Genomic DNA, 23,005 nt, shown 5'->3' with positions numbered 1-23,005 from the left:
ACTGTACAGGTCGCATAATACTGCGCACATTGAAGGTGAAAAGTGATAGATGTTTACTTACATGTAGAATTATTCACTAAGTCACTAGGTGTATCATTGTTAACTGTAAAGAATGAGCCCGATAATGGAGATATTTCAAACTGCAAGCATAACCAAGGCCAAGAACCGTTCTTTATTTTTCTGAGGTCAGACATTGAAAGCTTTGCACAGGTTCTATGGCCATTTAGCGAGCAGCTATTACAATGCACAAATAATCAGTTCCTCCTACTGCTATTTCCACAAATTGTGCAATATTGAGGACCGGGATCAGTTCGATGCCCCACTTAGGTCAAGCACCAAGCACAATATTGGCTGATCAGCTATGGGCAGTCTGACAACACCACTCACATATCTCTGCTGTGGCCAACATAAGGCTGCCAGCCCCAGACTTTCAGCACTCCACCAGAACAAACATTTAAGAGTACAATTTTCATTCACCAATAGTTTTTCAAATAGAAGGGTTATCTGAAGTGATTATAGCACTTTTGAAGTATTGCAGTATAGTCATTACCACTATATATACAATAATACTCTGCATAATTCTTATCATAAATTCAGCGCACACTGCCATCTTGCTCGGTAATGGAAGAGCAAGGAGAATTTCTATGCATAGTTTTCAGTGAAGCATTCAAAATAATTGTACTCACCAACAATGACATCAGAACAAAGTTTCTGTGTGGTAAATATCGAAACATTTGGGTATATGTAGAGACACTTCACAGTTTTTGGGGTCTCAATATATTTATCATTGCTCTAATATAACTGGATATAAAGTTTACGAAGCTGGCCCCGTGGTGTAGGGGTAGCATGCTTGCCTCTTACCCGGTGGCCTCGGGCTCCATTCCCACCATGTCAGAGATATATACCTGGATCTGAGGGCTGGTTTGAAGTCCACTCAGCCTACATAATAAGAACTGAGGAGCTACCTGAGGGTGAGATAGTGGCCCTGGTCTAGAAAGCCAAGAATAATGGGCAAGAGTATTCGTGATGCTGATGAGACGACACCTCGTAATTTGCAGGCCTTCCGGCTGAGCAGCAATTGCTTCGTAGTTCAAGGCAATTCAGGGCTGTAGGCCATGGGGTTAGGTTTCAAAGTTCACGAACCTGGGATATCAGAATGCAGAGAGCAAAACAGGCCTTAATGCCATACTCATTAGTGTCAAACCACTTGACATCACGTATTCTTATCTTTCCCTACCTGTGTCCAATAATTGCTCCATAGCATAAATAATTGTTTCCCATGCAATGTCGGAAAACAATGGGTCCATAAACTCCAAAAACACAGGCATTTTTCATATAGAATTATCTAAATAATTGGCTCTCTGTTCTCCTGACACCCCTAGAGAGCCTGTAAAGTGATGAATAATTGCCTGTTTATCACTATTACTAACACACAACCCAGTCACAATGTCTTGCCCTTGCACACGGAATTATCAATACGATTTCACAGTAATTTGTACCAGATGAACTGTCATATTCCCTTAAAATCTCTTCTCCATTATCATCATAATCACCATGACTGTCCTCCAAATCGCTGTCTAAATCATTTTCAATAACTCAGCAATAGCACTGCTGTCACTGGCCTTTATTACACCTGGAACTGTGCCTAGAAGACTGATTGACACCTAATGAAAAGTTTGTGCATTCAGAGGCTACAATTGGGCAATGTATTATGGTACAAGTTCTCACAAGAAGAGCTGTAAACAAACCACATTCCTGTTCTATTCATACAAGTTTGACAAAAGGGAAACACTTGCACGGGTGATAAAAATATAAGGTAGTACGTACAACACAGCGTGGAAATGTCTCACTATTTAAGCTGAAGGCCTAGCCAATGCTCGTATGAACAACACGTCAAATGAGTCGAGAGGGTTGTTAAAAAACAGAATTTCCAATCATAAAAAACATGATCACTCATTGCTACAGCCATAATGAACCTACCTTAGCCTACCAAAAGACCATTACTCAGTCTCAAGGCCTGCACATTATGACGTTATTTCTGGTCAGGGCAATTAATTTTCTCAGCCATTATTCTTGGCTTTTGACCTGGCAAGCCAACCCACTGTCAGTAGCTGCCCAATTGTTATCAGGTAAGCTGAGTGGCCTTTGAACCAGTTCTTGGATCAACGTAAAAATATGCAACCTCACCAGAAATCAAAACCAGAGCCTCTGGGTAGTAAGCAAGCTAGCAGGACATCTGGCTGGCTTCTGGTCAATCTCACTCTAAGGTCCACTAGATAGCAAAGTACACCAAAACTCTCAAGGATCAGCAGCTGACTTGTCATGAATTTGGTCAGGGAAACTTGCTGACATTGTACAACACAGAGTGTCCACCTTTCAACAACACAACTACGTGTGCCAGGTTTAAACCTGGGATCTTGGGATCCCGAGGCTGACTTGCACACACAGGGAGCTAGTGTTAGGGGTGTAAATTATAAACTGTACTTACACCTCCTCTTCTTTGAAACACGATACAAGTTGATCAACTGTCTGTTCTTCTATGATTATTTCATCCTTCACGGCTGCTGAAGGCTATAAAAAACACGGAAAGTAAATTAATAAATATATAGTAAAGAGGTAACGAAACTAAAAATGTAAAAGTTGTCCCATATCCCCACAGGATGTAGTATTGGTCAATGCTAAAATAACAATTCCTCTACTTAAATATCCAAAACCAATACCTGTTGAGATATGGACCATCTTACCTGCGCCGAGTATGTGTAGCATTCTGTATTGTAGACTGTCTTCCTGTTGAAGTTCATTTTTCATTTCTGATGGTTGTGTTTGCAGTGCTCTGACTGCGGTACTGATATGAAGATAAAGTTGGAATTCAAGAGGACAAATTGGGGCAAGGGGAGTTAGGGATTGGAATAACTTACCAAAGGAGATATTCAATAAATTTCCAATTTATTTGAAATCATTTAAGAAAAGGCTAGGAGAACAACAGATAGGGAATCTGCCACCTGGGCAACTGCCCGAAATGCAGTTCAGGAGTGACTGATTGATTGATTGATTGATGTTGTGCTGCCAGTGCAGTAATGTATCAGAACAAAACTGGAGATTCTGTAGAGTGTGAATGATTTAAGTAGTGAAAATGAGTCTTACTATTTCTTGAAGGAAATTGTGGACATAATATTCCACTATAAGTTAGCTACGGGCCCATGTCATGTACACTGAACAACATCCACAATTCCACATCCCTTCTGCAGTAATATTCAGCAGGATATTGCCTGATGATGATGCTTGTTGTTTTAAGGGGCCTAACATCGAAGGTCATCGGCCCCAGCAGGATATTGCGGTGACTTGAAGGCATAGGATCACTCGCAGCAACAAGAACAGATCGAGAGGAATCACACAGTCCACATGCTGGAGATGGAGAAGCATGTGTTGCGACTTCAAAAATATGATTCTTCGACAACAAGTTTGTGAAGAACTGACTCTAATAGAGATAACCACACACTCATGTGGTTAGTTCATCACTATCAGTTACTTTATCCTTTTCTTATCCAACATGTCCAAGCTCTTGGGCAACCAGACAACTATGTCAAGATTACAGTTCTGCCACTGGCTTCTAGCTAGGACACTGATGATCGACAATTCGCAGATAGCAATTTATTTACAGAAGTTGTAGGATTCACAAGATATGGCATATTACTGTAATTTAACAGAAGATATCCAAATTTCCATACTACAATGAATTAACAGCTCTATTGGGGAACTTTACCCTTGCGGAAAGACAACAGATGTATTTCATGCACAACAGGGTAATACTTCAATTTCTGTACCTAATGCAACAGGATCTGACTCAAACATTTCATAGGTGAATTAGTTGAGGAGATACCAGTAACACAGTTTCCCCATTTGCTTGCCCTGAATCCTTTCGATTTCTGGCTACAGGAACACTACATACATGAGTGTAAGCCCAATCTATCCGCAAGATGCATGTTACAGGAGCATTAACAATTCACGCAACCAAATCTGAGTGCAGCCAGGTATGACCCCAAGAGTTCATGATTCACTGACAAGAGGCTATAAAGCACGAGTAAGGATGCACGGTAACCACATGGAGCATCTCCTTAGTGTCTACATCTATGTAATACACAGATTGGCCCATATCTCAACAGCTAACAAAATAAATTTCATTCTTCCACTATAAATTCGGTATTTTACCATCAATGTTAACCTTAAAAAATGGAAATGAACCAACAAGTATTGTATTGTGTCATAATTTTAGCATAATGCTTAGCGCTATTAGCTGCCCTCCTCAGAGGAATGGGTCTAATTCCTGGTACTGCCTTATATTTATGAATGGCAGGAGGATTGGTACATGGTAAAAATGGTATATGCAGCTCACCTCCAATGGGGATGGCATTTGATTTACAAGAACACATCTGTGCAGGCAGATGAAAAGAGCTGAACTACATCAGGGTGAGCACAAGAGTTTACTTATAATATAGGAACATGAAAAAGAACACAATAGAATAAACTTAATGAGAGAATAGCACAGGAAGAGGGAGCAACAGAAAAGACAAGAACAATCCCAACACCCTCACACAATGTCATCTCATCCCGGAACATCATGTCGCCTTCATCCTATTTTGTGTCACATGTTTGTTCCTTGCCAATACTTGTGTTCCACAGATGAATTTGATCACCAAGCAAACATAAATTGGATCTCATATCCCATGTCGATGACTTGCCTATGGTGTCCAAGTTTGTTCTACAAATGATCAGTTGTTGTGAATTTTCTTTGACTCTACGGAAAGTAATATAAAATTTTCTAAAGTTATATAATTTTATTGCAGGTTCTAAATGACTATGTGTTCCCCTTGCAATTTAGGGATAGCAGGTCTGCATTGTACCCACAGGCCCTAGGGTTTAATTCACTGCATGGTCAAGGAATTCTATACTGATCTGAGGGCCAGTCCAACGTCTCCTCAGGCTGCTAGAAAACAATTAAGGAGCCATCATACAGTGAGACAGAGGTAACAGTCTAGAATAATGGCCAAGAGGAATTGTCATGCAGACCACACATCATCTCATGAACTGCAGGGTTTCGGGGTATATCTCCACAGTGCTTTTGCCTGCATTTTTTGTTGGGAACTTCAGTTCAAATACAAAATATTTTAACAATACATAACAGCAAAGCTTTAAATAACAGTCTCTAATATATTTATACTACTATCAAAAGAGCATAACTTCATCAGGCTTGAAGCTGGCAGTCCTGATTTATCCATAAAACGATCACAAAGACAGCAAAAGAGGCAAAGGAAGCTGGATGAGTGAAATTTTATAGAATTTGATTCATTTGATGATAAATATCATATTTCCAATGTAGGCCTACATGAAAATATAAAGATCACAGGTAGGTTCGTGTATAGATTTCAGTGGGCCTGGCAGACTGGCATGTAACAGCACTGTATTCATACAGGATATGGCTGTATTGGCAATGCTAAAATCTCAGACACTTTCATATTGTCCAAATCATGGATGAGACAGTCACAAAATACAGGTGAAAAACTTGTTCTAGACAACACCAAAAGACACATTACATTTTGCAAATTTTGTCTCACCAGAGAAGGATTTAATAATAATGTTATTGGTGTACGTCCCACTAACTACGTTTTCATGGATTTTGGAGATGCCGAGGTTTCAGAATTTTGTCCTGCAGGAATTCTTACATGTGCCAGTTGATCTACCAACATGAATCTGACTCATGTGAGCACTTTCTAATACCACCGGATTGATACAGGATCGAACATGCGAAGTTGGGCTCAGAAGGCCAGTGCTATACCGTCTGAGCTACTCAGCCTGGCAGAGAGCAGGCCACAGCCCTACTTCGTGCAAGAATTGAGGTTGCAGATTATTCTGATCCCTACAGCTGCATCCTAACAGCTAATTTTCAATCTTGACAAATGAGACTGGACTCAGCAGTTGTATGAACTAAATCATATGTGACAAGATATTTCACCTTGAATTATGCCAGAACAAGAATTACCACTGACCATCTGCTCTGCAATGAAAAACGTGACAGATACCATGCAATGTGGTGCAAACAGTGAAATAACTCACTGACTTAGTTCTGTAATAAGGAGTGACTTACTTTGTGAAATGGCCACTGACTTCAATAAATGTCTCCATCTCTGTACCAACATTTAGTCGTGATGAGTGGAACACGATAAAACTGCACAGAGGGAAAACAGATTACCAGTACAGGCTGAGTAAACGAAACTGTCATGGATTTTGGAGATCAATTTCACTTTAAATTATGTTGCATTCAGCTAGAATCGAACACGCAGTACTCCATGGTGTTGAAATCTGCTGACGAAAAGAAATGAAGTTTTTTAAATAGATTCTCACAAAAAAAATTACACTCCATTCTGATAAATGGTGCCTGTGTACCTGTCACAGAATTGTCAGTCCATGGTATAGCTCATACTGAGCCACATTTAACATTTACCACTCAGCTGAACTATAAGGCGAATATATATGAGGGCGTTGCGAATAAGGTTTAAACAGTGTGCTCTATTGACGTAAATCAGTATGACTGAGAGCTTGGGATTGAAAGGAGGCCAGCGTTTCTACCGTTGACAATGAACTGATCTTGAACCAGCCCTCAGTTTCAGGTAATAAATACTTCAACTTCCTGGGAAAAAAGCCAGACCCTGTAGGTAAGATGATGGTGTTTTATCTCAGTTATTTTGACAGTTTAAGCTGTCCCTGGGAAAAATGGCATGAATAAAGTGTTTCAATATCAAAAACTGCCCTCAATTTTCAGTAACACTGAACAACATCCAGGATGACATCACCACAAATACTATGGGCATTGACGGTGACATGTTCCAACATGCAAGAGAACAGCCACACTACCATCTAGATGTGTTATGCCATGGAAGGAGAAATCAATGAAACACCTATAGAAGTAACTTTTAAAGGTTGGCGAGTTTATTTCTTTTTCTGAATCACCTAGAATAACCCTGAATGTTCACTAATTAAAGGAGCAGGATATTGAAAGATTTTGCTTCCAATATATATTGTTAACCCATCAGTGGTCGTTATAGGAGCAAAATGCTCACGGTAATTGAAAATCATCTACTCCTTTATACAGCATGTAGTTTCGAACTTGAGCCCTGATGTACCTTCGCACTGCAGTTTTGAGAGAAGGATGGATGCATTGAAATGCACATCTGTGAGCTTCAGAAGGGACAGGGAGGGGGGGAATCATCAGCGACTGTCAACAGTGAGCATTTTGCTTCCCGTGCGACCAGTCATTTTGGCGCTAATTTCTGTGTTCTTTGCAACTGATTGTATTAATGCGTGTGTTATTAGTGCATTACGATGGCTTCAGGTAGTGACATTTTAGCTTTGTTTGATGAAATTTCTAGTGATCAACTCGAGGGCGAAAACAGTGACTCGGACTGTGAAAGGGAACACAGTGAAAACAAAATGGATACCAAACAGTCCAAAGCCAGAAGAACATGTTTATGGAACCGTACCTGGAGAGCAATCTGTAGCTGGCAAATAACATATGTTGGAGGTAAATGAGAATTTTATGTTTAATGACAATGTTTATATAGGGAAGGATAAGATGACAAAATGGAGCAGACACCCACCAAGAAGAAATCCATGCTCATGTACTTGTGCTGAAAATATAGTTACTCATCCTCCTTGTGTAAAGGGCATTACAAAAGATGTACACACAATTTTAGGAAGTTGGGAATTGTTTTTCCAGATACAGTTATAACCACTTGAGACTTATTATTATTTGTAATTTCATTTGTAATTTGTAGTGTCCTTTATAACCTTTTGAGATATATTCATATGTTCATTTAATGAGTTTATACATCTATGCTTGAAATCGGTTGGTATTTATCATGTAAACACGTCATATCATATCGTGAGCATTTTGCTCAACGCGCAACCACTCACGTTGCTTTCATCCTAGTGACCACTGTCACGTAAACACAGAATTGCTGAACATGAATTGAATTCCAGTCATTATAAATTAGTCGGGAAGCATACTTACAAATGATGTACTTGCTTTTTCATCAAGCCAGACCGGTTCTTTCTTGATCTCGACTTTCTGGTCCATTTCACACAGCAACTGAAGTATTTACATCAACTGGAGTAGTAAACTACAGTCACTGGCATTCTACTGAAACAAGGAACAGAAAATATATCATCACCGTCATCATCATCAGGGCCATATGTTCATAGACTAATCAAGCAATGAAGCATGCTTGTAGCTTTCCATGACTGTCAATTTCCTTATCACATGTACACAACCTCTAGTCATGCACTGAATCCAAATCACACAGGTACATGGCTTTTATTTCAAACATAATACATGCATTAACGGTTATAAATTTCATGTTGTTGGTCTGTATTGAACTGAGAATAACATATGAGTAAGTTAACAACACAGTAAAGGTTTCCACCTATTCAATACCAAATATATTCACAATATTTTTAAATTACATTGGAACTAGTTTCGACCCATCTAGGGTCATCATCAGCCATATCAAAGCAAAGATCACTCTTGACGAAATCCTAAGAACATGTTAATTTTAACAGTAAGATTATTATGGAATAACAACACTAACCCCTTTTATACTTTGTTCCAAACCTCTTATGTATATTCCTTGTATATTTATTAGCTATTACTCACCTGTCCCATACTAACATCTCAGTTCATTTACCACATTCACTTGTTATTCCATAATAATCTTACTGTTAAAATTAACATGTTCTTAGGATTTCGTCAAGAGTGATCTTTGCTTCGATATGGCTGATGATGACCCTAGATGGGTCGAAACTAGTTCCAATGTAATTTTAAAATATTGTGAATATATTTTTTATTGAATACATGGAAACCTTTACTGTGTTGTTATTCATATGTAATACATGCACTCGCTGAGGTTGAACCATAGGTACATTGGTGAGAAACCGCTGACAATGATACTATATTACCAATATCTCTCCATGGCTAGTTCGATACAGGTGTCCATGTCACCATATCCTGTGCTAACCTCCCGAATTTCTTCATAAGCATTATATTCTACATCCACTATAATATGTACCAATGCCCTACTTAATTCTCTTCCCATATACTTCTCTGAAGTATTGGTTATTGAATGCAGCAGTTTTGAGAGATACTGTTATACAAAACATGGCCTCCATCTAAACAATTCAGGTAAACGAAAGATAGGAAATATTGTTCTAGATTTTATTAATCTTAAGATATGTACTGTAAAACAGGCAACTCCCTTGAGTTATAATACTGACCAGGAAAACTAGCAGAAAGAGCCAGCTATACTTCAAGCTGGCTCAGTCAACTAGAAAAAGAAACTCAGGATAGTAAGGAATTTCAAGTTACCCAATTGCAACAGTCAAGTTTTAGGGAGGAAGGGGGTCTGAGATTGCTCTTGGTAAACTGTCAAAGTGTAGTAAATAAACAATTAAAATTCGGTACATTGATGGAATCTTATGAGACTGATGTGGTGATAGGAGTGGAATCGTGGTTGAAAGAAGGGGTGGGTAATAGAGAAGTATTTCCAGAAGGGTACACAGTCTATCGTAGAGACCGAGGAGATAAAAAGGGAGGGGGGGTGTTTATTCTGGTGAAGGAAACTTACTGTTCACATGAATGGTTTACCGATGAAAGGGATGAAATATTAGGGATAAAATAAGTTTGTGATAATATGAAGGAGGTGGGAATTATAGGAACATACAGGCCTGGAAGAGAGGAAAGAGACATGGAAATCTTTGAAAAAATAATAGATTATACTTGTAAAAACAATAATAATGATATGGTAATAATTGGGGGAGATCTAAATTTGCCTGAAGTTGAATGGAAAGGAGCTGCAAGTGAAGCCCATGAACAGAAACTGGCAAATAAGTTAATTTGGGAGGGAGGATTTACACAAGTAGTACAAGAACCGACTCGTCTCAATAACTTACTAGATGTATTCTTGGTTAAACCATGGGAAATTGTTGATAAAACTGAGGTAATTGAAGGAATAGGAGACCATAAGGCTGTAATAATGGATGTAGGACTCGTACCAAAAAGGCTTAATAAGAGGGTTACACAAGACAAGAAATTGTACAGAAAAACTAAAGTTGATGAATTTGGGACTTACCTTAACTCACAATTCAGTTGTTGGATAAGTGAAGGGAGTAACGTGGATACACTTTGGGCTAAATTTAAAGGAATTATTTGGGAAGGAGAGAAGAGATTTGTACCTGTTAAGAAGGGTAAAATGACCTCAGAACCTGTTTATTATACAAGGGAAATAAGAAAATTAAAAAGAAAATGTAGAATAGTAAAGAGGAAAATCAAAGAGGGTAGGGAGAGTAGAGAAACTAGAAAACAGCTAATGAGGGAACTGAATAGAGTGAAAAAGGAAGCAAAAGAGAATTATATGAATGGCATACTTCAAGAGGGTAATGACCACAAAGGGAAATGGAAAAAGCTGTATTCATATATCAGGAATCAAAAAGGAAAAGGAATCCAAATTCCTACAATGGTGGGAGAAGGGGGTGAACACTATTTAACAGATACTGAGAAAGCAAACCTATTTAGTAGGGAATTTAGAGATTCAGTAGATGATTGTCAAACGTTGGAAACCGAAACAGAAGATAGAGAGGGAGAGAGACAGAGGGAAACAAGAAGCTTCTCATTCACAAACGAAGATATTTTCAGAGAAATCCAACTGCTTCAGCAAGGAAAAGCAGCAGGGAGTGATCAAATTACTGGGGAGGTATTAAAGACAATGGGGTGGTACATAGTGCCTTATTTAAAATTTCTCTTTGACTATGTCATAAATAATAGTGTAATACCAAAGGAATGGAAGGAATCTATAATAATACCAATTTATAAAGGAAAGGGTGATAAAAGGAAACCAGAGAACTACAGACCAATCAGCCTGACCAGTATAGTTTGTAAAATTCTGGAGAGTTTAATATCGAAGTACATCAGAGGGATATGTGATGATAAAAATTGGTTCATGAGGAGCCAGTATGGATTTAGAAAGAAATTTTCTTGTGAGGCACAACTGGTGGGATTTCAGCAGGACATATCAGATCAGTTGGATTCAGGAGGTCAGTTAGATTGCATAGCCATAGATCTTTCCAAAGCCTTTGATAGAGTGGAACATAGAATATTATTAAAGAAATTGGAGGGAATAGGATTGGACGTAAGGGTTACACGTTGGATAAAAGCATTTCTAAATTCAAGGGTTCAGAAAGTCAAAGTAGGAAATAATGTATCTCAGGAAGAAAGTTTGGAAGGGAATTGCACAGGGTAGTATAAACGGTCCGTTACTTTTCTTAATATACGCAAATGATTTAGGGAACAATATAACATCAAAAATAAGATTGTATGCAGATGACATAATTGTTTATAGAGAAATAAACAACATTGAGGATTGTTCAGAATTATAAAGGGACCTTGAAAGTATCCAACAATGGGTTGAAGAAAATAATGTGAAGGTTAATGGAGGCAAATCAACTGTTACAACTTTTACAAACAGGAGCTTTAAAACTGAATTTGAATATACTTTGGATGAGGTAGTTATCCCAAAAGATGGCAAGTGCAAATACTTAGGTGTGAGATTTGAAAGTAATTTGCACTGGAAGGGTCATATTGATGACATTGTTGGGAAAGCATACAGATCATTTCATGTCATAATGAGGCTACTTAAAGGATGCAACAAAGAATTAAAAGAAAAAAGTTACTTGAGTATGGTTCGTCCATTATTGGAATATGCAAACAGTGTTTGGGATCCTCACCAAGAATACCTAATAAAAGAAATAGATAGTGTGCAGAGGAAAGCAGCAAGATTTGTAACAGGGGATTTCAGGAGAAAGAGTAGTGTATCAGAAATGTTAAAGGAACTTGGGTGGGAAACTTTAAGTAAGAGAAGGGAGAAAACTAGACTTACAGGATTATATAGAGCCTATACAGGAGAAGAAGCATGGGGAGATATCCGTGAGAGGCTTCAGTTGGAAAATAATTATATCGGCAGGACTGACCACAAATATAAAATTAGAAGGAATTTTAGCAGAAGCGATTGGGGTAAATTTTCATTCATTGGGAAGGGTGTGAAGGAGTGGAACAGTTTACCAGGGGTAGTGTTTGATCCTTTTCCAAAATCTGTACAGATATTCAAGAAGAGAATAAACAGCAACAGAGAAAATAAATGAAATGTTAGAGGGCATTCGACCAGTGCAGGTTATTGTATATAAAAAAATGTGTGTGAATAAATTAATTCCATCCCCTGGTCTAAGTAGTTTGGACAGCCAAAGTAGGGGACTGCCTGTAGGGGTGAAGTACAGTGGGGACTTCGAGGGCCCTGGGACCGCTACGGTAGCTGTGAAGGCCCTTCAGGAACTCTGAAAAGTGGTGGCAAAAGGGGCTCTGGTTAAGACGCAGCCGGTCGTTATGCTACTTAGGATCCAGAACGGGTAAAAAAAAAAAAGTAAATAAATAAATGCAATGTAAATATTAATGTTATACCAGTTGTATAGTATCATTTGAAGTAATTCCACATACTGTATATCAGTTGACTATATTTGTAAGTAGGACAGGATATATTATAAGTAGAATTTTGTAAACAATATAAATTTATTAAGGATGAGCTGTGTGTTTAATAGAAAACATTGTTAGCGTAAATTGTATAATATTGTATTATAGGAAAAATTTTCTTCTCTTGTTAATTTAATATTTAGTGCTTGACAATAATGTATTTTAGTGTACCATTTGCCACCGAGGTAGACACCTCATTTGCAAATAGAGAGATTTTGATTTGATTTGATTTGAAGTCAGCTGTAAGACTCCTGGGTTTCTCAGCATCTTTCCTACCATTTTTTTTTAAAAGCTGCCTTATGTCCCACTGATGCAGATAAGTCTTAATGTTGACATTGGGATAGGGAAGGGCTAGGAGTGTGAAGGAGGATGTCATGGCTTTAATTAAGATACGGCCTGGTGAGAAAAACGGAACCATGTAAAACATCTTCATGGCTGCCGACAGTGGGGGTCAACCCACCATCTCCCAAATGCAAGCTAACTGCTGCGCGCCCCTAACCGCACAGCCAACTCGCTTGGTACCAATCTCTTCTTAATGTCTTTTACTAATCTTTCTCGTCTTACTAACCTTATTTACTGTCTATTTATCTGTGACCTGAACTTTCAATCTGACATTCGGCACATTTTGGACGTTTCTTTTATCGTTCTTTCTCTATCAGCTGTTACCTCTGTTTATTCCCATACAGTGAATGCCGCACAGTAATGTGTTCAAAACATTTTTACGAGTATGTGTATTTGAAGTGAACAATGGTTCACTACTATTACTTTTATAAGGAATTTTCTTTCAGATTTTAGCCAGTATCAGCTCCAGTTGTTGCTTGTGAACAATGTCCTAAGACAGTTTGTGTGTTTATTTGATCAGAAGAGAGCTCTCAATGTCACACCCTAGTGTTCTCACCCTCAACTTGGAAAAAGGAAGCAACAAAGAAATGCAGTGAGTAGTATGTATACCACAGAAACAAAGGAACAGAGTCACTGGACTTTCATATACACTAGTTTGTAATCTCATCAGTGTACTCTATGGTGGAGCATAACCATGGAATGAGTGTTATACTGTACAAGTAGTTGTGTGAGGAGGGCTGCATAGACATTCCTTTCCTAAGCAAATGCACAGAAGTGGTCTATACTTACACAGGTATCATGCGTAAATATATGGGAAAATATATGTCTGGGCAGAAATGATGTAAATTTCAAAGAGGTTGGAATGACTCTAAGAAATGAATAGTGAAGATTATGTACATCAAGATTATATGCATGTAAGAAAGGACACATGTTATGACCATACACGAATGACATTTATAATTAAACACGAACACCTTGCTTACGCAAATAATGTATTGAAAAGTGTCTCATGATACACTGATATAAAACAACCTCTACAAAGAATAACACAGTTTCTATATACATGCTGTGGTCGAAATGCGCGCATTCTACTGGGATATAACATTCTCCCACGCTTATTTTTGAAGAAGAAATTTAGTGATCATTTAAGTAACATAGTCCTTAAGGTACTGCGGCAGACGGAGTGCCCTATCTGGTCGGCAGGTTAGGTTTGGGGGTGGAGGTCCGTTTTCTTCTGCTTCAAGTCTTCGATTTTGCATGTCTTCTTCTGCCTCGAGTCATTGATTACTCCCAATGATTGACTCATTCATCCAGTCAGTGAAGATGAAAGGTTGTTTATATTCAGGATGTTCTTCTTGTTGACTGGGCCTAATGTCTGATCAGTGATTGTTCCCGTCTTCTTCGGAACCTCCGTTCTAAGTATTTGGTCAATATGTCTTTTGAGGCTATAACCCTCGTCTAGCTGAATCTGGTAATGTAAATGACCGAACTTTCTAATGACTACTCCATACTTCCATGACATTTTATTCCCTTCATAGAATTTCACTTGGACTCTGTCTCCCACGCTTGGATTGCTATGTCCATGAGTTTCCTCTTGATTTCCTTCCTGTTTGATTGGGCGAATAACGTCTAGCTTGATCCGTAATGGTCTGTTCAGGTACAGTTCAGCTGGTGATTTTCCACAATCTAAAGGGGTGGCACGATATTTCAGAAGGATCTCTTGCACTTTTCTGGATATAGACAAGGGCTCATTCAACATGGCTTTTAGTCGATGTTTTAGCGTCTGGATGTTTCGTTCAGCCATTCTGTTACTTGCTGGATGTCCAGGAGCTGTGAATTTTTGGAATATACTGTGTTTCCTACAGAAGGATTTGAACAAGTCACTTACAAATATTGTAGCGTTATCAGAGACTATCGCTATTGGGAATCCATGAAATGAAAATATTTATCTTAATAGCTCAATTGTCTTCGCAGATGTCGGAGCTTCTCGAATTACTTTGATTTCTGCCCAACTGGCTTTTGCATCAACAATTAGAAGTAGAAACCTTGAAATGGACCTGCATAATCCATGTGGACGCGGCTCCAGTTGTCTGTAGGGACGCCCCAATGGGGAATCAGTGCTTTCGCTGGAGAGGATCGAATGTCAGCGCAGGCCTGACAAAATTTTACCATTTACTCAATATCCTTATCGATATTCTTCAAGTAGCAATAACGCCTTGCTAAGTGTTTCATTTTTGTAATCCCTGTGTGTGTGCTATGTAATTCCTTCAGGACTAATGGCTGGAGTTTTGACGGAATGACGACTCTTTGACCCTTGAATAAGATTCCATCATCTAGCGTGAATTCATTGTCTATGGATTCAGATGACATGAACTCTGCTTTGAAGTTTGATAAAAATTCATCGTTTTCTGTTGAAATTCGAATAGTGTCAGGATTTAATTCTGTGGTTGCTGTTTCAGCGATGGTTGAATAACTGAGTTTATGAACTTCGTCATTGAACATTATATCTTCTGAAATGTGTGACTGAATGATCGCTGCTCTTGACAAGCAGTCAATGTTGGTATGTTCTGACCCTTTTTTATACTCAACTTCAAAGTCAAATCTCGAAAGAAATGACGCATATCTTAATAATTTAGCAGAAGTCATAGCTGGTAATCTTGAATTCTAATGGAAGATTCTGGTAAGTGGGCTACTGTCTGTTATCAACTTAAACTTGCGTCCAAATAGATACATATAAAAATAGTTGACAGCGAACATAATTGCTAGAGCTTCACGATCCAGTTGGCTGTAGTTACGTTCAGCTGAAGACAAGGACCTTGAAGCAAATGCGATAGGCTTTTCAACATCATCAACAATGTGTGACAGGACTCCAGCAATACCTGTTGGACTGGCATCACAAGCTAGAACCAGTGGTGGATCTGCATTATAGGGCGTCAGCAGTTGATCACTTGCAATCTCGTCCTTTAGTCTGGCAAATGCTGATTCGCAAGAACTAGTCCAATGAAACTTCTTATTCTTGCGGAGAAGCTGCCTCAAGGGCTAGGTCTTAGTTGAAGTATTTGGAATGAATCTTGAATAATATGTTATCATACAAGAAATCTTCGAACATCGTCTGTATTGACCGGACGAGGCATTTCAAGTATTGCTTTAACTTTTGCTGGTGACTTCATGATATTATTATATTCAATAACATGGCCCAGATATTCGATGCTGGTTTCAAAGAAAGCACACTTCCTTTGGTTTAGATGTAAGTCGAATTCTTAGAGCCTTTGAAGGGAGGCAAATAGGTTTTGGTGACATTCTGTTTTTGTAAAACCATGAATAATAATGTCATCAAAATATGAATGAGTTTTTGGTAGTCCAGATAAAACTTGATCAATGATTCTATTAGATTCGGACGGAGCTGTTTTTATACCAAAAGAAAGACGATGCATGCAATATGTACCTGTGTTGATATGGTTTGGATCTTGCAGCTCTCGTCATCAACCTGGAGATGAAAATATCCTTTATATATGTCCAGGCGGCAAAAGTACTTCGAACTTTTCAAGCTATTTAGGATGTCACCCACTTTCCGAATTGGGAAGTTTGCTGCTACTAATTTGTCATTGACGCCTACCTTGTAATCAACGCAAAGTCGAACCCCGCCATGAGACTTTGGAATCACCACTAGTGGCGAACCCCGATCACTGTAATTGATTTTTGAGATTATCCCACCGGCTTCTTTTTCTACTTTCTCTCGTAAGGTATATGGAACATCACGTTCTTTATAAAAGACTGGCTTGGCATCCTTACGGAGATGAAGAGACACGTTCAAATTTGGCACACACCCAATCTTTTTTTCGAAAATTTCTGGAAATCTCTTGATTATCTCAGTAATACTACCGACTGACTGTATATCAATATGACTAGTATTTGATTCCGCTTCACGGCCAATTTCTTGAAGATTAATACCAGGGTGACGGATCCAGACACACCCCAGAAGCGGTTCAAAGTCATCCGGTACTACATATAACTCTTCAGATAAAGTTATATTCTTTGCTTTGCACATGTGGGTTCTTATCCCATCTTCGTCGCCAATTGTTATGACCATACACGAATGACATTTATAATTAAACACGAACACCTTGCTTACGCAAATACTGTATTGAAAAGTGTCTCATGATACACTGACATAAAGCAACCTCTACAAAGAATAACACAGTTTCTATATACATGCTGTGGTCGACATGCGCGCATTCTACTGGGATATAACAGCACAGGAACCAACACTGGTGCTGAAATAGTTCGATGGAAAGGGCAGCTGATTCAGAAAGTGATGAAACCAACTAGAGGCAAGAATATTTAGGATGTGGTGCTGATGAAACCAGATGAGATCTATAGAGAAACCATAGTCATAGATGATATTAGTGATCACGAATCGGTTTTTGTCATAGTTAAAAATAAATGTGAAAGAAAGGAAGGTATTAAAATTACGACTATTAGGCAGTACCATATGGCTGATAAAACCAGCATGAAGGAGTTCTTAAAAAGTAATTACGATCAGTGGAAAAGAGTAGATAAAAATGTAAACAGACTCTAGGATGGGTTTAAGGCAATTGTTGAGGAATGTGAAAATAGATTTGTAACTTTAAAGGTGGTAAGATATGGATAAGATCCACTATATTATGACACAGAAGTACAGAGTCTCAAATTATTTCTAAATAAAGTGTTACTCCATCTCCTTTCTTACCACTGGATCTGTCCTAGCGGACTAATACATGGCGAACAAGTGCTACCACAGAGGATGGGATGGTAGGTGTGAGTCAACTTTTACTAACATATAGGACGTGTAGCTGCCCATCTTTCATCAGTGTGTGCAGGAAGATAAGGAGCTTTTATATGACAACATTGCAATCACTGTGATATGGCCGATATCCTTGAATTTTCAGATGATTTAGACAGCAGTAATGACCTTCTTTCGCCGAAAGTGATTCCCATTACGTGGGAAGTGACACGGTCGTAACTGCTCACCGTGCATCGGACCGCGAGGACCTGACGTCGATGACCGTTACATGTACACTGAATAACTTTGTGCAATGCTTCATGAGTGAATTGCAGCACACGCATCATATTGATATCAAATTATTCAGAATTAAATGTTCTTTCATTCAAGTCTAAGAGTAAAGAAGGAAGGCGCAACGATGTCTAATATTTCTGTCATTGAAAACAATAATTTATTTTTAAAAATTTATTTTCGAAATTTAATATTTTTTGGGGGCTTAACCAATACCAATACATCCAAAGTATATTCATTTCTGAAATGCTCATAGTTTCCTGTATTAGTGTGATTAATTTTATTTTAATGTGTATTAAACTCTTTACGTGTTGATTTTTTGTAATTTGCTTTGGAAAATCACAAAAATTAGTCTGAGTGTCTTCGAGCAAACACCTGCATATAGGCTGATTGCCAAAGGGTTAAACATATATACAGTTCTCTCAAATATATTTGCACAAGGATCAGTTGTTTTCATTCATGCAAAGCCTCACATTGTTCTTTCAGATTAGTAGCTTTGGCTACAGATTTGGCTAAGTCTTCATTTTCTTGAAACTTACCACCTGACATGACAATAAACCTTCATCCGCAGCACATAGCTCCTCACACATTATGAAATATTTTACTGCGATGCATTCAAGCAACCTATAGAAGTGCTAATACATTGGCTGTGAACTTTGAAAATGGGAAAAATATATTGGCCCCCTTTCTTGTGGCAGTGTCATTAACAAAAGAACCAAATGAGGTCAGTGTTTTGGAAACAAAATGAATAATTTATTTACTTCAGTAAGTGTTCTTGTTATAAAGACATGAAATATGGCTAAAATATGCCAGAGTTCAGTGTATAAAATACATCTGTCACTTTGACATACACATCCTGTTTGCAATCCTGTGTTTCACACACTCAATTAGAAGACAATTTCTCTGGCTGTTTTACTCGGCTTCATCCAGCAGATCACCTTAATAATCAATTTGAAATTCCAATTCTTCTTTTATTTCTTCCCAATCAGATGAGATGACAATCTTAAATTCAGTGAAATCACAGGTGAGTGAGATGAGAGACTCTAGCAGTAGGTTGGCTGGGCCAGTAACACCAATTTAGGCTTCTTCCTATTCTTCTCTGGAGTTTCCTACTGATTTTGGTCGCATCAGCTGTTCTCTGAACTGCTTTCGCAACAGGCAAGAGAGGTGCGCCCTTATCTTTCTCCTTCTCGAAATACTCCCTAACATTGGAAACAATTTCCCGAGCTTGACTCCTTAATGGAGTACCGCGTCCGACGGGCTTTCTCCTCTTGGGAGCTTCATCCCTAGACGTAGGCGTCGACATGACAGAATATCAAATTCACACACGGGCCTAAAATTAACCTACAATATAACTACCGAGCGAAATATTAAACTAAGCTAGTATATAAACTAGATCACTTGTTACACACTATTCACTAAAATACAACGGGCTATGATATAAAAAATACTAAACAATATATTTATAAACTGTACACTATGAAATATAAACGAACAACAACGTAGCACAAGTCACACAAAGGCCGCGAAAAGAATTGAGCACAATGCAACACACAGCTGATAGCACGAGGTTACAGCAAACAACAGATCGATAACACTGTTAACCGGAACGGGAGCCTAACGCGCTCTATTGGAGCGATTGGCTGCCTATGATTGGCTGTTGAACAATTTACTTACCTCCGCCAAAAGGCAGCGCTCAAACGTCAAGTCGAAACTCATAACTGAACTATATACACCTCATGTCATACGATGTCAGCATTCAGACAGCCTAAATTGTGCTCACTTAAAATTCCTGCACAATGTAACTGAGGTGGTCTGGCACATTAGAAATTATGTTTGTAGGGAAAATATTAAAGACACATCAATGGCTTCAGGAAGCAAACTATACAGAAATAACACATTCAAAGCAGTAAAACTGCACAAAGTACGGCGGTAAGTCCCAAGATACTAATCCTTATCAATATTAAAAATGGCCGATGAACTAGATGTTAAGCCACCATCAAAGGTATACAACAAACCGTCCACTTCGAAAATGAGCCTTTTATATGTAGGATGTTTGTAACTCCGTTATTACAGTACTCTTCATCCATACGATACCCTAGATACAAATCGCTTGGTTTAATAATAATAATAATAATAATAATAATAATAATAATAATAATAATAATAATAATACGCAGCATAAAGTTAGCTTGTGCTAAAGAAAACAAAGGTCCATATACCGCACATTTGAGTATGAAAAGGAAAGCATCAAGTGTAAATCAAATCAGGAAAAATGAATAACGACCAGGTAATACATGGAGACGAATTTTGCTAGTAAATATTCTACACAAACAAACGAAGTTTGGTGATACACCGACTGGAAGTTATGCATACCGTACGCTATTTCATTGGAATAATGGTGAACTATACACTTAATGTGGCAGGAAACGAATTATTTCTGATAGTAATAAATAATTACCAGTATATTATTCGCTTTACATACCGGTACCACGAACTACTGTTACGGTTTCCGGAGACAACGAGGTGGTGGAATTTAGTCCCACAATTGTTTTACGTGCCAGTAAATCTACGGACACAAGCCTGACGTAACTGATCACCTTCAAATACCACCGGTCGCATTGCTAATTAAGTTCGAACATTTATTGCGCTATGATTACCACTCGTCTACTCATTTTCAGCTTCCCGGTACTTCTTCTTGCTGATGGGGGGTTGGGTTCTTCATTGGACTACTACCCAGTCACTATATTTAGGGATTATCGTCCCGTTTTTGGTGATAAAAACTGATAGTCCACACGTATCACACGTTATAGAATTTTATTCACTCGTGTACTTGTAATGTTAATGTCAGTGCAAATAATTATCTAGAGGTACGGTATGTTCAAAGTCGAGGCACAGTGGTTAGAGGACGGGGGTTTAAAGAATGTAGGAGTGTAAGACCTGTGATAGATACTAAACAAACGAAAGTCAGTTGTTTACAACGTTAATTTAGTATCATCAAGAAACTGGTTTAAGAGGGAAATTATAGTGGCTGATGGTTCAAATAAGGTGGGTAGGGTTGAGGGTCTGGTCATGGGGGATTCCATCGTTAGACACGTGGGGAAAGTGTGTGGAGGAAAGGGAACCAGGGTAGAATGTTATCCAAGAATTAGGTTGAGGCAGATGTTGAGGAAAGTAGTAGAGAGGGAGGAGGGGAAGGAGAAGGTGGTAGTGTTTCACGTTGGTACCAACAACGGCTGATATACTGTAAGTACAAACATAGTTGGAGATTTGTGGGATCTGGTATATGCAGCACGGGTGAAGTTTAAGAAAGCGGAGATTGTTATTAGTGGAATACTGTGTAGGAGGGATAGTACTGACTGGAGGGCGATTGGGGATTTAAATGAGACTATGGAGTGGGTATGTGGGAAACTGGGAGTGAAATTTCTAGATCCTAATGGGTGGGTAGGAGATAGGGATCTGTGCACGGATGGCCCACATTTAAACCGCAGTGGTACGTATAAGTTAGGAAATTTGTTTGGAAGGGTAATAGGGAGGTACATTTAGGGAAACGGGATGGCCTAGGGAGCGGTGATAAGGGAACAGGGAACTGGAAATCAAGTAGGGATGACATAAAATTGTTAGTGTTGAACTGTAGAAGTATTGTAAAGAAAGGAATAGAATTAAGTAATTTAATAGATATATATTTACCAGATATTGTAATAGGAGTTGAATCATGGCTGAGAAATGATATAATGGATGCAGAAATTTTCTCATGGCACTGGAGTGTGTATCGTAGAGATAGGATAGGAATGGTAGGAGGGGGAGTGTCCATTCTGGTGAAAGAAGAATTTGTAAGCTACGAAAAAGTTAAAGATGAGACACATGAAATTCTAGGTGTAAGGCTCATTTCTAAAGATAATAGGCAACTTGATATATTTGGAGTGTAAAGATCGGGAAAGGGTAGCACTGACGCGGATTCAGAATTATTTGATAGGATAGTCAGCTATGTGGGAAACGACATGGAAAGAAATGTGATTGTAGCGGGAGATCTGAATTTGCCAGATGTAAATTGGGAAGGAAATGCGAACGACAGGAAGCATGACCAACAAATGGCAAATAAGTTAATATGGGAAGGACAGCTGATTCAGAAAGTGATGGAACCAACCAGAGGGAAAAATATCCTGGATGTCGTGCTGATAAAACCAGATGAGCTCTATAGGGAAACTGAAGTAACAGATGGTATTAGTGATCATGAAGCTGTTTTTATGGTAGTTAAAAATAAATGTGATAGAAAGGAAGGTCTTAAAAGTAGGACTGTTAGGCAGTACCATATGGCTGATAAAGCAGGCATGGGGCAGTTTCTAAAAAGTAACTATGATCGGTGGAAAACGGTAAATAAAAATGTAAACAGACTCTGGGATGGGTTTAAAGAAATTGTTGAGGAATGCGAAAACAGGTTTGTACCTTTAGGGGTGGTAAGGAATGGTAAAGACCCACCTTATTATAATAGAAAAATAAAGAGACTAAGAAGGTTTGCAAACTGGAAAGAAATAGCGTTAGAAATGGCTGTGGAAGTAAGGAGAAATTGAAGGAACTTACTAGAAAATTGAATCTAGCAAAGAAGGCAGCTAAGGATAACATGATAGCAAGCATAATTCTTAGTCATACAAATTTTAGTGAAAAATGGAAGGGTATGTATAGGTATTTTAAGGCAGAAACAGGTTCCAAGAAGGACATTCCAGGAATAATTAATGAACAAGGGGAGTGCGTATGTGTGGATCTTCAAAAGGCAGAAGTATTTAGTCAGTAGTATGTAAAGATTGTTGGTTACAAGGATAATGTCGAGATAGAGGAGGAGACTAAGGCCAAAGAAGTAATAAAATTTACATATGATAACAATGACATTTACATTAAGATACAAAAGTTGAAAACTAGAAAAGCGGCTGGAATTGATCAGATTTCTGGGGATATACTAAAGACAATGGGTTGGGATATAGTACCAT

The 23,005-nt window shown here is 38.4% G+C and overlaps 1 protein-coding gene across 1 annotated transcript in view; it reads right to left on the bottom strand.

The window, feature by feature from the left end:
• LOC136875079 (uncharacterized) overlaps positions 1–20,604 on the bottom strand; it is a 191,798-nt gene extending 171,194 nt beyond the window's left edge. The window contains exons 1-3 of the mRNA XM_067148812.2: positions 20,506–20,604; positions 8,066–8,191; positions 2,489–2,571 (exon numbers count right to left, since the gene is read on the bottom strand). The gene's annotated coding sequence lies outside the window, so the exon portion shown is untranslated. The remainder of the gene's footprint in view (positions 1–2,488; positions 2,572–8,065; positions 8,192–20,505) is intronic.
• Positions 20,605–23,005: the final 2,401 nt, after the last annotated feature.

This window comes from Anabrus simplex, chromosome 5, assembly GCF_040414725.1.
Source record: "Anabrus simplex isolate iqAnaSimp1 chromosome 5, ASM4041472v1, whole genome shotgun sequence".
NCBI classification, from domain to species: Eukaryota; Metazoa; Arthropoda; class Insecta; order Orthoptera; family Tettigoniidae; genus Anabrus; species Anabrus simplex.
The sequence above is the reverse complement of the archived record's forward strand: the minus strand, read 5'-3'. Positions and strand labels throughout refer to the sequence as shown.